Raw genomic sequence first — 12,749 nt, 5'->3', positions numbered from 1 at the left:
TGTCTCAACTTCCTAATAGGTGTTTCTTTTTAGACCATGTTATTTAGCACCTAAACATAGCAATTCTTAGGATTTCAGAGATGTGAATGACAAATTTAAAACTTAGAAATAAAAAGAACTCAGAGCTCATAGACAGTATTTCTCAGATGTTAGGTGGAACCAAACAGACGAATAAACTGACACATACTCCAGGGCATAGCATGTTCTTCAAATAGAAACAGAGGATTAGCAGTATTTCTTCATCTGCAAAATGGGATTAATAGTGTTTGCACCTGTCATCTCACCAGGGTGTTGAGAGGAAAAAGAAGTTCACTCAAGGCAAGTTCTATGAGCCATTTAGAAGGCAGCTCATAATGCAGACATCACTTTGTTTCATGGCAAAACAACTAAGATTCTGACTTCCCTGGAGGAGTAAGATCTTATTTCCAAAATGCATGCCTTTGAGAGATAAAGTTTTAAGAAATAACATTCTATGAGCAATAATTCCATATCTGCCTAATCTAATGAGAGACAGAGAATGATAATTTAGCCAGTAGGGAAATGTGCAACTGGAATAGTTCTGGCAAGTGTCTGGGTACATACATTCTTGTGCGTTCTTTCCTACCTCCAGCCTCACCTCTTCCAGACTCCCCCTCCTTATAAAGAGATAAGGTTGAATTTATTTTGTTATTATAGTTTTAAGTATCAGAAATGAATATAAACTAATTCTTCTTGGTTTTAGACAAGAATCTACACTGTCTTATCATCTGTGAGTTAGAAGCATGCTCTGTGTTAGGAAAGAGTTAGATGATATGGTTATATAAACATGCTCTAGATTCAAATGTTCTGAGTTCAAATGTTGACTTTCAAGCACAGTTACTTTATCTGACCTTGATTTCCTTGTATGCAAAATTATTACTTTCCTGTAACATGTAATGTGTCTGCCACATGTAATGATCACTCATTAAGTGTCCTGTTACCTTTGCTGCCTTCTGAAAGGGCTCAGTAATAATGGCTGGCTCAATGGAGCACCTACTTTCATTCTCTGGAGCTGAAGTGGTTATAGGTCAATGGAAGAAGAAGTCTTACCTAATTTTTCATTAAAATAGGTAACAGTAGGGGTTACCAAAAGATTATGAAATGGAACGTTTGAGTTCCTAGGGTCTTTCTTTCACCAAACACTGAAGAGAAGTTTAAGACTGCCTCCTCTTGACAAATAATAGGCAAAATCCCCACCCTTCTCCATGAGCTAAGTAACATTGGTAAAGAGAAACAACATCACGGAAAGTACATTGCTTAGAGGAAGAGCATACAACCCCCTAATATAAGCATGAAACACTTTTAAATATTAAAGCTCCAGCTCTTATTCCCCTAATTTCCAAAGACAGGCAGTTAGTGTCAGTAGGATTATTTTTACTAACAGAAAGAAAACAAAGAGGGAAGAGCCTTTGATTAATATGTGAGTCCTCTGGGAAGTTTTTAGCATAGAAGAATTTCTTTTCTCCACATGCACATGGGAAGTTCTACAAAATCTTTCTCATTACAACAGCATTTTCCCATCCTAAAGAAAGCTGTGCAGAGCTGTACAACAGAAATGTAAAACAGAAGGGAAGAATGCACGATCCATGAAAATGTTGTTGATGAAGTCTATGTAGTCAGGGCAGATGGCCTATAAGAACAGAACTTGGAGCAATTGCAGAGATTGAATATTTATCATACTTAGCATCTCTGAAATAGAAAGTGGTTTGTCTAATATTGACAACTAGGTGACACTAACAACCAAGGTAATAAAAGAAGAAAATTAAGATTACAACCTGTGCAGAGACATGCCACCAATACACACTTGGCTGAATACTTGACTAAAGTGTAGTGTGAAGATCTTGGATATTTAACACTAGAACGTCACGACATTTGTACCTGTTAGTGTACCTGTTAATATTTTTGAATGGTTATGTATTTCATAATGTTTTGTTTCATAGAGCACACACATGTACACACATGTGTGGGTATATGAATGTATGTGTTAGTAGTTGTCATTAAAAAGTTTTAATTTAGACATTTTTAAAGAGAGGAAACCAAGTTGGTTGGACTGATTATGAGCACTATTGAAGAGCTAACTGAAAACAACAGGTAAAGTTACCCATTGTAGGATGGTATCTGAATAGGAACTAATTCCTACGGAAGCATTAACTAATTGCAACCAGTTGTTCTTGGTATATGTAAAAGTGGATTAATAAGTTAACAACGGTAAGATTTTGCTAGATATAAAGAACTTTCTGTTTAATTTGTATCACAGTGGGGGAAGCTGTCTTAAGAAATAATGTATTCTTTCTCATGTAGAGGTGTTTAAGTAGACATAGAATGGTCATTCGTCAGAGAAGATGCTGAAGGGTTCATGTACAGAGAAAAATATTATTTCAATCATTAAGAAATATGTGTTTGGTGCTAACTATGAGAATGATGTGTAGGTTTCATGTTGCATACAAACTCTAATCGACTTGCAGAAGCTTCCTGAGGCAACATTGAGAGGCCAGCACGAACACTATAGAAAAGATTGCTATAGTAGATTAGAAATAAATATCATAGAATCAGGAGTAGGGAGAAATAGATCACATTCTAAATTGTTGTATTTCTGACCTACCTGTTTCCAATCACTGTTAGATACTGGAAGTACAACAGTAAATAGTGGAGGAATAGGCTCTGAAATATATAGGAAAATAAACATACCTGTGTGAATTTCTAATAATCAGATATTTCTAGGATTGCATTTGAAAGCTTTTATGTCAATAACCTCCAGCGAAGCTTGTAGTATAGGGCTAATTTGAAATAAATTTTCAAATGTGAAATAAATGAGCAAGAATGTTTACTACAAATACAGAAAATTTCTGTGGGGTCATCAGGTGCTTTGCAATGCCATTTACTTCCTGAATGTCTATGAAGACCTTGTTAACTAAGTCCCAACAGACAAGGAGAACCCAATGCAGAGGCCCTTAGGCCCTGGAATAGCTTTTTCTTTCCCATGATCAGTGGGTCAGCAACAGCCATCTCAGAGAATTTTTTTCTGAAAAATTTTTGACAAGTCAAATGCATGAGATAAGAAGTAATGGTAACAAGTATCTGGGAGAAACGATCTTTCATTAACTTAAACACAGGGTTGGTGATAAAATGTCAGTTGAATACACAAATCTTGATTAGAGAGCTGGAGCTGCCTGGCATGAAAATAACCAAGGAGAGAGACCTACAAAGAAGCAACTGCCCTGGGAAGAGATACACAGCTGGGTTTGCCCATGGAATGGAGTCCCCAAAGGAAAATTATTAAGGCAACAGATGTCAGAAAGGTAGCAGATCAAGTAAACCCTTGAGAGAGTTGGGAAAGAAGTTGTCTGAAGCATTGATCGATGCCCTGGATTGTTAGTTAGAGGCTGGAAAAACTTTCTGGCTATCTCATTACCTGATTTTCCAGCAAATGGAAAAAGTGGCAGAGAAGTTATTTCATATAAAGTGAGGCTTCCCCACATGTAGTTCTCCCGTAAAAATTAAGAGGCCTCTCAAACCACCTGGGAAAGTGATACTCTAAAGGCCTGGGAAGTCCTACAGGGAATCACAATAATGTGGGCAATTACTCAACACTTATTGATTGGATCCACTATAAACAACACTAGGTCAGGCATTAAAGTCAATTCCAAAAATACTTAAAAATATAATCCCTGTCTTCTATGAAATTCTAGATGAAAATATGAAATCTAGTTGAAAAGATAAAACCATCACTCAGTAACAGTTTAATGAGAGTGTAAGACATATTTCGGTAAGGGTCAAATTTGTAAGGAAAAAATTTAAATGGGCCCTAAAGGTGGGGATGAATTATTTAAGTACAGGAAGGAAAAAAAAACAGCCTTCTTTGAGTATTATCAAAAGACAGAAATCAAGAGTCAAAATAAAGCACCCACCATCCTAATAACAACCCTATCTAATAATTGTGGTTCTCCTTGTATAAATTTCATATATGCCATGGCATCCCTTTAAATGTTAGATCTTCACAGTTGTCAGTGTATCTCTAAGTCTCTTACATTCTAGTCATAGCAATTTACTCTCAGTATACAACATAACGTAATTCAATTCTGATTCCTCACTTCTTCTCAGCCTGGAATGTCCTCCTCTCTCTCCACATACACACCCTTCTTTAGGAATCTTCCCTGACCTATCCTGTAGGAATTAACTGCTGTTTTATCTTCAGTTCAACAACACCTTCCTTGTATTTTGTTTACTCTTTGCTACATTCTACCTTATTTTATATTAGATTACAAATAATCTATTGAATGCCTAGTTCCTCCACTGGAGGACATTCTTTCAGGAGAGTTGCATCACTTCTTACTAATTCTTGAAATTTTGTAGCCCCTGATATAGCCCTTTGCCGATAGAAGGTGCTTATTTGTGCTTGTTAAATAGAGGACAGATTAACAATGCAACTAGGCACCAAACCAATTTCATTAATTGTCGTACAAGCACTATTTGTATTTGTAAAGTACAGCTTTGTTATCTGTTCGTGTGGAATAGAATATGATTTAGGGTGTAGTTCTGGAGCAGCCTGGCATGCTAGGGCTCAAATCTTTGCTCAGTTACTTAAGAGCTGTATGATATTAGATAAGCTAATTAACATCACCATTTCAGTTTCTTCATTTGTGAAGTGGGATTAATATAACAGCACTTGCATCATCATACGTTGTAGGCTTAATTATTTTAATTCACATAAAGCCCTTAGAACGCAGTGTCATTCACATAATAAACACTGAATAAATATTAGCTATTTCCTATCAACCATCATTATCTAATTCTAATTTTACTTTGACTGGTAACATTGTTGTATTAATCGTACTTAGTTGTAGGAGACGTCATGGTTTGCCCATTCAATCCTTTATTACTCCATCTTATTATTTGGATGTCCATCCATCTCTGTGAAGATACACACCTAGAAAAATGATGAACTAACACAAGATCAATGGCAAATCCTGCATAGTTTAGGTCAAACATGGTTATTCCCTTCCCTGTGGTTTAAAGGTGGGCACATCCTGCAGTTCTGCAATGAGACAAATGGAGAGATAAGCTGAGGGCCTTCTTTTTTTTTTTTTTTTTTTTTTTTTTTTTTGAGATGGAGTCTCACGCTGTTGCCCAGGCTGGAGTGCAGTGGTGCGATCTCGGCTCACTGCAAGCTCCGCCTCCCGGGTTCCCGCCATTCTCCTGCCTCAGCCTCCTGAGTAGCTGGGACTACAGGCGCCCGCCACCGCGCCCGGCTAATTTTTTGTATTTTTAGTAGAGACGGGGTTTCACTGTGGTCTCGATCTCCTGACCTTGTGATCCGCAAGCTGAGGGCCTTCTTATCTAGGGTCTTTCCTTCCTTCCCTCGTCCTTCCTTTCTTTTTTCCTCCCTCTTTATCACTTTCTTTCTTTCTCTCAGCAACATACCAGAAGAAACTGTTCCTCTTCTGCTGTGAATGCAATATATCAGCATCATTTTGTGGCCCCGAGTGTCACAGTCACACTGACGGTAAACACAATAATGATAGCAGAGCACATAGAAAGAGCTTGGACCCAAACTGATATTGTTGAATTGATTTCCTTGCCAAACTTCTATAAATATAAGAAACATGTATGGTACCATTTTTGAAAGTATAAATTTCTAGGTCCTACCCCAGTCCCAAATCAGAATGTCATAGGGAAGGGGCTGGAAAGCTGTGATTTTTCAAGCAGTGAGTCTCAACATCAGTGAAGTCTGGAAACACTGGTTTAACATACTTTTCTTTTGGTTTTCTATTACTGCAATTAAAGGATCATCCATTATATTACAATTCCCTCAGTTCTATGCTTTAGAGTCCTATTGTAGGACTACTGTAAAATTTCAGAGGGAATTATTCTTTGGAGTAAGGAATGAGTTAAATAATTTACCACATGCCAATTGCAGGGACTGTGGTTAAGATGTCCTCTCTTGTCCCCTTCCCAAGTTCTTAAATTCCTAGAACACAGAGCGGTCTTCAGTGGGCCAGAGGAATCAAGGAATGTTTAAAGCAACCTCAAAGTGTAAGGTGAAGCGAATTTCTTTCTTTTTAGGATTTGGGATTTCTGACTCTGTTAGACCCAGTCTTGGTACCTGTTACGGGCTGAATTGGGCTCCTCCAAAAACGCAGTGTCTCAGACTGTATTTAGACATAGGTTCTCTGAAGAGCTAATTAAGTTAGGATGAGGTCATATGGGTAAGCCCTAATTAATTATGACTGACATCCTTATAAAACAAAGAGATTAGGATATAGCAACACACAGAAGGAAGTCTATGTGGAGACACAGAGCTCGGATGACCGTCTTTAAGCCAAGGAAGGAGGCCTCAGATAAATCCAACCCTCCTGGCACCTTGATCTCAGACTGCTAGTCTTCAGCACTCTGACAAAATCAGTTTCTGCTATTTAAGCCACCTAGTCCATGGTGCTTTGTTATGGCAGCCCTAGAAAGCTAGCACAGTGTCTTTCAGGCAAGAATGCTTGCAACATATCTTGTTGCCTGCTCTGATATCTCCTGAATTATAGACAAAGTCTGGCATCTTCCTTTTCGGTCTTGCTAAGAACTGAGTCCCTTTAAGAACTCTGCTTCTGCCCAAATCAGATCATTTCTGGGCATACTATTGCAGTCAGAATGAAAGAGTATATTTTGTTTTGTAATAGCACCTCTGCTACTCAACTTGAAACTCTTCGAGGGTAGAAATAAGCCTTCTTGCTTGTGCATAGCTCATTAAAATTCACTTCCAGGACAGGCATGGTTATCCAGGCCAGGCATGATTATCACACCTGTAATCCTGGCACTTTGGGATGCCGAGGCAGGTGGGTCACTTGAGACCAGGAGTTCGAGGTCAGCCTGGCCAACAAGGGGAAACCCCATCTCTGCTAAAAATACAAAAAAATTAGCCAGGTGTGGTGGAGTGTGCCTGTAATCCCAGCTATATGGGAGACTGAGGCACAAGAATCAATTGAACCCAGGAGGTGGAGGTTGCAGTGAGCCCAGATTGCACCACTGCACTCCAGCATGAGGGACAGAAAGAGAGTCTAGCTTAAAAAAAATTTTAAAAAATCACCTCCACATTCTTTGATTTTTTAATTGTCTGTTTTTGTGACTTTCCCCTCCACTGAGTCTATCTTCAGAATAAAACTGCCTTGCTCACCTTTGTTATTCTAGGACTTGTAACAGTAACGTGCATATAATGGACACACCAAAAATGGGAAGCAAAGAACGAATAGTGAAAAGTGAGTGAATTAATTAATGAAGCTCAAGGAGCATGCAGCCCAGAGAAACAGTACACTCTTATGTACCAACTGGGCATTTGATAAATATGCCAACTAGCTGACTAGCGCACAGAGCAACTCTGTAAAGATAACAAATTACATCACTTTTCCCCAGCTAGATTGATTACATGTATTACCGCGGCCATTTCATTCCTGCAACATTTTTCATTATAGGGAATATTAATGAGTTAACAAGGACCCTATCTTTGTTTATCTCCTTTCCCATTTTAACAAGTAATTCTGATGCTAAATGACAAATCTCTGGATTTATAATAGCCTGACCACTGTAAAAACAGTAGTATGGTGCAACTTTTTAAAAATTCTCTGTATGGAAATAATTATTGGAATTACTTGGTAAAATCTGAAGGCACATCAATAACAAATACTATCTATTTGTAGGTAGAAAGTGTTTACAGGTTTCTGGCCACAACTTTTTAATCTATCTGTATTTAGCCTTTAAAATGTGCAATGTACTATACTAAGCATCAGTGGGGACAGAAAAAAATACATAAAATCTTGCTACCTTACCTCACGATACTTACTACTTGTCTGTGATAGAAAGATATGTCCAGGTGAAAAGTTTAGATGTCAGAATAATAATATAGATATTGTTAATGTCAAATTTGTTTAAGTTAATATGTAATAAGCTTGACTTAATTTGTAATACATACAATTTCCTTCAATATATTTTATTTTAGAGAATACGAATGAAACACATTTATGTATGTGTATATGTGTGTGCATGTATGTGCATATACAAAAAATATTGTATCAGTATCAGTATAGGAAGATAAATGCCAAAATGTGACAGTGATTATCTTTCAATGGTAAGATTCTGAATAATTTGAAAGTCTTCTTTTATGTTTTACTGTATTATCTAAAATTTTACAATTGTACATACAATACCTTTGTTTAGATAAAAATATTGGGCCATGAATTGCAACTACCACATGAAGAATAGAAAAGGTAAATGCTAAGACTTCAAAGGAAGAGAAGATAACTGGGGCTGGAATATTTAGGAAAGGATTGTGGAGGAGCTAGGCTATGAACAATGGTAGAATTTGGGTAGTTGAAGATAATGGAGAAAACTCGCAGCCACACGTAAGTATCACCTTTCGATCAACACAAAGCAATCCCACAGGTCACTTTGGACCATGACAAACGTGAGTCATAGACCCCTCAAGAGCTCTCACACTGTTTTCCCAGTACACATGTTGTTAATCCCCTGCCTTTTTCTATTGCCATCTGGCCTCAAAATCTTGCTCTTGTCCCATGTTTGTAATTCTATAAATGGTTTTTGAACTTGACTTTTGCAATTAGTTTTTCCTCTTTGGCTTCTGCTCTTTTTCAAGGGTATGGACTCACATGCTTCCCTCAACCCACATTAAGTAGCAAATCTAACCACAATCAGCCCCTAGGACATATAGCTCTCCTCTAGTGCTAACTAACCCCACAGTGGGGTCCAGACACAGGAAATGGAATGACCAAGTTTGTAATATATGAAGCGTGTTTAGAAATCAGTGTCAGAATTCAGAGGTAGGGTACATCTAGGAAAATTGAGGACAAAAGCAGATTCACACTGTGAAAGACCTGAAAAGTCAGTGTATTAGTTTCCTGTTGCTACTATAACTAATGACCACAAATGTAATAGCTGAAACAACACAGGCTTGTTCTATAGGTCGCAAGTCTGATATGGATGGGCTAAAATAAAGGTATTAGCAAGTTGTGTTTCTTTTGGGATCTCTAAACAAGATCTATTTCCTTGTTTTTCCAACTTCTAAAGACTGCCCACATTCCTTGGCTCATGGCCCCCTTAAATCTTTAAAGCCAGCGATGACCAGTAGAGTCCCACACCACATAAGTCTGATTGACTTTTCTTCTGCCATTCTCTTTCACTTTTAATGACCCTTGTATTCTATTGGGCCCACTGAGGTAATCTGGGATAATCTTCCTATTGTAAAGTCAGCTGACTAAAAACTTTAATTCTATCTGCTCCCTTAATTCTCCCTTGCCATGTAATATAACTTACCCACAGATTCCAGGGATTAGGATGTGGACATCTTTGGACATTATTCTTCCTACCACAGACAGATTAAAGATGTGATATTGTCCTCTAAATAACAAGGAAAATATCTAAGAGTATAAAAAAGTGACAATGTAAAAGGAAAATTAGGGTACATAAAACGCAGTTTGGCTTATTTTATTACCAGAAAGTTAAATATTGCCTCTTTAAATGATTAAGTTCTAACTCATATCATCAGAAGATCCATGCCCACTTTTTGCAACTCTGTTTTAACAAAGGAAATTGGGGTCATAGAGATCTAAAAGTGGCAAGTTGCACACTAGGTTGACTAAAACTTAAAGCTACAGAATTATCTGATGAGGACAATGCTCTTCTGTTTTTAACCTCCCAGGCTCAAATATTCTGTGTCTATACACAGAATGATGCTTTCATTTGTAGCAGATGGTGGTAGATTTGACTCAACTTATCTCAATTCTCCATCATACTATTTCTCTCCATCTTCCCATGACTTTCTGCCACCCCCCAAAATTAATTTCAGACAGGCCTTTGTGCTTTGGCTGACATTCAAAACTGTCACCTCCACGTACACATTAACTCCAAGGCCTCTGTCATTCCTCACATTAAAATTCTATCACCAGGAGTCAGCACAGCTTGACTCAGCAAGCTAAGGGGCTGGTTCTGAGCAAGATGCAGTGACAGCAGGCTTCATGTGTGACAACCCCGGTCAATTTGACAGCGATAAGACACCCTCCTTAGAACCAGTTGCAGCTCTTGTTGACCCAAGTGGGAAGGTTATCCTTCTGAGCGATTCTCTTTCCTTCCCATGAGAAAGAAAGGCCAGGGGTTACAAGACAAAGGTTGTGAATACTTTATAGTTAAATAATCACAACAGTGAAGAACAATTAATACATTCCAGAATCTAGGTTTACATACTAATTGTGAAGGATAACCATTTGTTGACATAAGAGCAACTCTTTAAAATGACAGCCCAAGAAATTATAGCCACAGTGTAGGAGATAGGCTATTGGCAATTCTGTGTAGAATCCTTGTATGAAAACTGATTTTGAAGTCCACCCAGGGAGGCTTCCTCAATTTATAAACGACATTGAAAAGTAACGTGTTTTCCCAGTGATTACACTATTAATCACCACCAAAGGAACTTGTTTTCCCAATCCTCTGCATGCCTGCTCTTTCTCAAGCAGTCCCCCATTTCAAAGGGTTGTACAGAAAGTGTCATTATCTGTGATTGGGGAAAACAGTTAATGGTAATAGTTTAAGCATTATTCACTCACTCACCTTTTCAGACTAACCTAAGACACCCACAATTTTAAACACGACACAAAACAAGAGCATTCATTTCAAAATTTACTTCCTCTATGAACTCTTTCATGATCTCTTCCCATGCCCCAGAAGACGCAAGTGTAACACTCCCATGTGCCATCACTGTAGTCTTTTTTCTTGATTCAATTCAATTTTGTCACATGTAAAACACTTACATAATTTAAAAGTCAAAACCACACAAACGTATACTCAGACAACTTTTCTGTCTATCTTTGTCTCCTTACCCCCAGTCCTCCTGCCTCTTATGGGGAATTATTTCTATCCATCTCTGGTTTATTCTTGCCCACCATAGTTTTTGGATACCTCAATCATAAAAGCTGCACTCTTTAGGTACTGATACAGAAGGGCTGGGCTCCCAGCTAAATCCCACCCTTAAGCCTGGAACTGCAGCCTTAAGTGAAAACAGCTTACCTCGCTTTTCCACCCAAATGTTGCCTTTTTGGCCTGCTCCATCCGTATACCCTGTGCCCATAAAAGACTCCAGCTGGCGGAGCAACACAAGCAGCTGAGCATCAAGGATACAAGTGGCTGAATGGCAAGCAGAGAAGCAACTGAGCGTCAGAAACTACAGATAGAAGCGGCTAACTGCAGATGGTGTGGCTTCTGAGAGGGGCCCAGCCGGAGACGACCGGGCTTCATGGAAAGAACACCTTCCCATCCCCTTTCCAGCCTCCCTTTCCCTGAGAGCCGCCCACCTCTCAATAAAGTCTTCTGCATCCATCACCTTTCATGTGTGACCTGATTCTTCTTGGATGCTGAACAAGAACCCAGGTGCCGAGAGGGCAGGGGCTTGCCACCCTGACCCTCCTCTAAACTGGTTGGCACTTAGCCATCCCCAGACAGCAGGGCTGAAAGTGCGTGGCTGTAACACACCTGGATGCTGCTGTGGGGTCCGCACAGAGCCTGCTCCCCTGAGACAGGAGTGACTGGCTGGTTCCAGTGTTCGTTCCCTCTGGTTCCCACACTCGCTGCCTGCTGCGAGGAGTGACCAGTGGCAGGCTGAGTGAAATGAGCCACTCCATTTCCTGCCCGCGAGGGGATTCAAGGGAACTATCCCATCTCAGTACCTTATGAGAGATACGTTTTTCTCTCCCATGAGATTGAAAATCTCCTGATAGTGGGAAAAACATTTTCTTCGTCATTAAAATGATAGTGCCTACAACAAGTTTCGAACACACAAGCTCTCATTAAATGTTTATAGTCTGTTGAATGAAACCACCTGAGGACTATTGCCTTCATAGGCACAAACACATCCTGTTCAGTTGGCTGAGTTTTCATTCTTAAGTGACTGTCACACTAAAACATCACAATGTCTGTCATTGAGGAGGACAGTGGGAGAGAAAGACTCAAGAGGAAAAGAAATTGGGCTTAGACTCAGCAGAAGTGGAGTTGGGTTCTGCCTTTTTGAGGAATGAGTGTGAACTTAGGCCAAAGCACTGAAAATCTCTGAACCTGTTTCACCATTGGTAAAATGTGGTTGGTAATAAAGCATATCACCAAAGGTCTGTGAAAATTAAATTAGATAATCTATAAAAAGAAGCTCTAAACTTTATTCCCACGTTTAGAATGGTTAAGCATTACTCTGTTTTTTACATAATAGGCATGCTACATTTGTTGCGATCAAGTATGGGTTGCTTTGAACTCTTTCTCCTAATGGAATACCCGTCAATCATAAGAACAGGTTGCCTATGATAAACAGTCCACAGAGCTGTCTCTAGCTGCCTTTTAATTTGATTTTCTTTTTCATAGAAATTTTGAGCAGAAGACATCACAAAATCACCATTGAAGGGGAGATGGGGGTAGAGAGTAATGTAAGGGAGAAGGAATTGGGGGATAAGGAAAAAAGTCACTGAGTTCAAGCACTGTTATCCCAGACCTGATTTTCTCCAGAGCCTGTTCATAGCCATCCCAGATTTCTGGCACTTAATACCACTAAAGTTGCTTTTGGAATACCTGATACCATTCCAAACTTGGTGTATCAGCAGAAGACTAGCCAAATATACAAATAAGTCATAAAGACAATGTTTAGGAGAGACTTCAGTATAAGATAGAGAAAGCAGGTGTAGACCTGAATAATTCCATTT

The 12,749-nt window shown here is 38.9% G+C and overlaps 1 long non-coding RNA gene across 1 annotated transcript in view; it reads right to left on the bottom strand.

Annotated features, from left to right (window-relative positions):
* Positions 1–12,749, bottom strand: part of LOC139356472 (uncharacterized) — a 274,354-nt gene that overhangs the window by 21,449 nt on the left and 240,156 nt on the right. The gene's annotated exons all lie outside the window — the stretch shown is intronic.

The sequence above is a fragment of the Macaca nemestrina genome, chromosome 1 (assembly GCF_043159975.1).
Source record: "Macaca nemestrina isolate mMacNem1 chromosome 1, mMacNem.hap1, whole genome shotgun sequence".
Classification (NCBI taxonomy): domain Eukaryota; kingdom Metazoa; phylum Chordata; class Mammalia; order Primates; family Cercopithecidae; genus Macaca; species Macaca nemestrina.
Note: the sequence above shows the minus strand (reverse complement) of the source record. Positions and strands in the feature narration are given on the sequence as shown.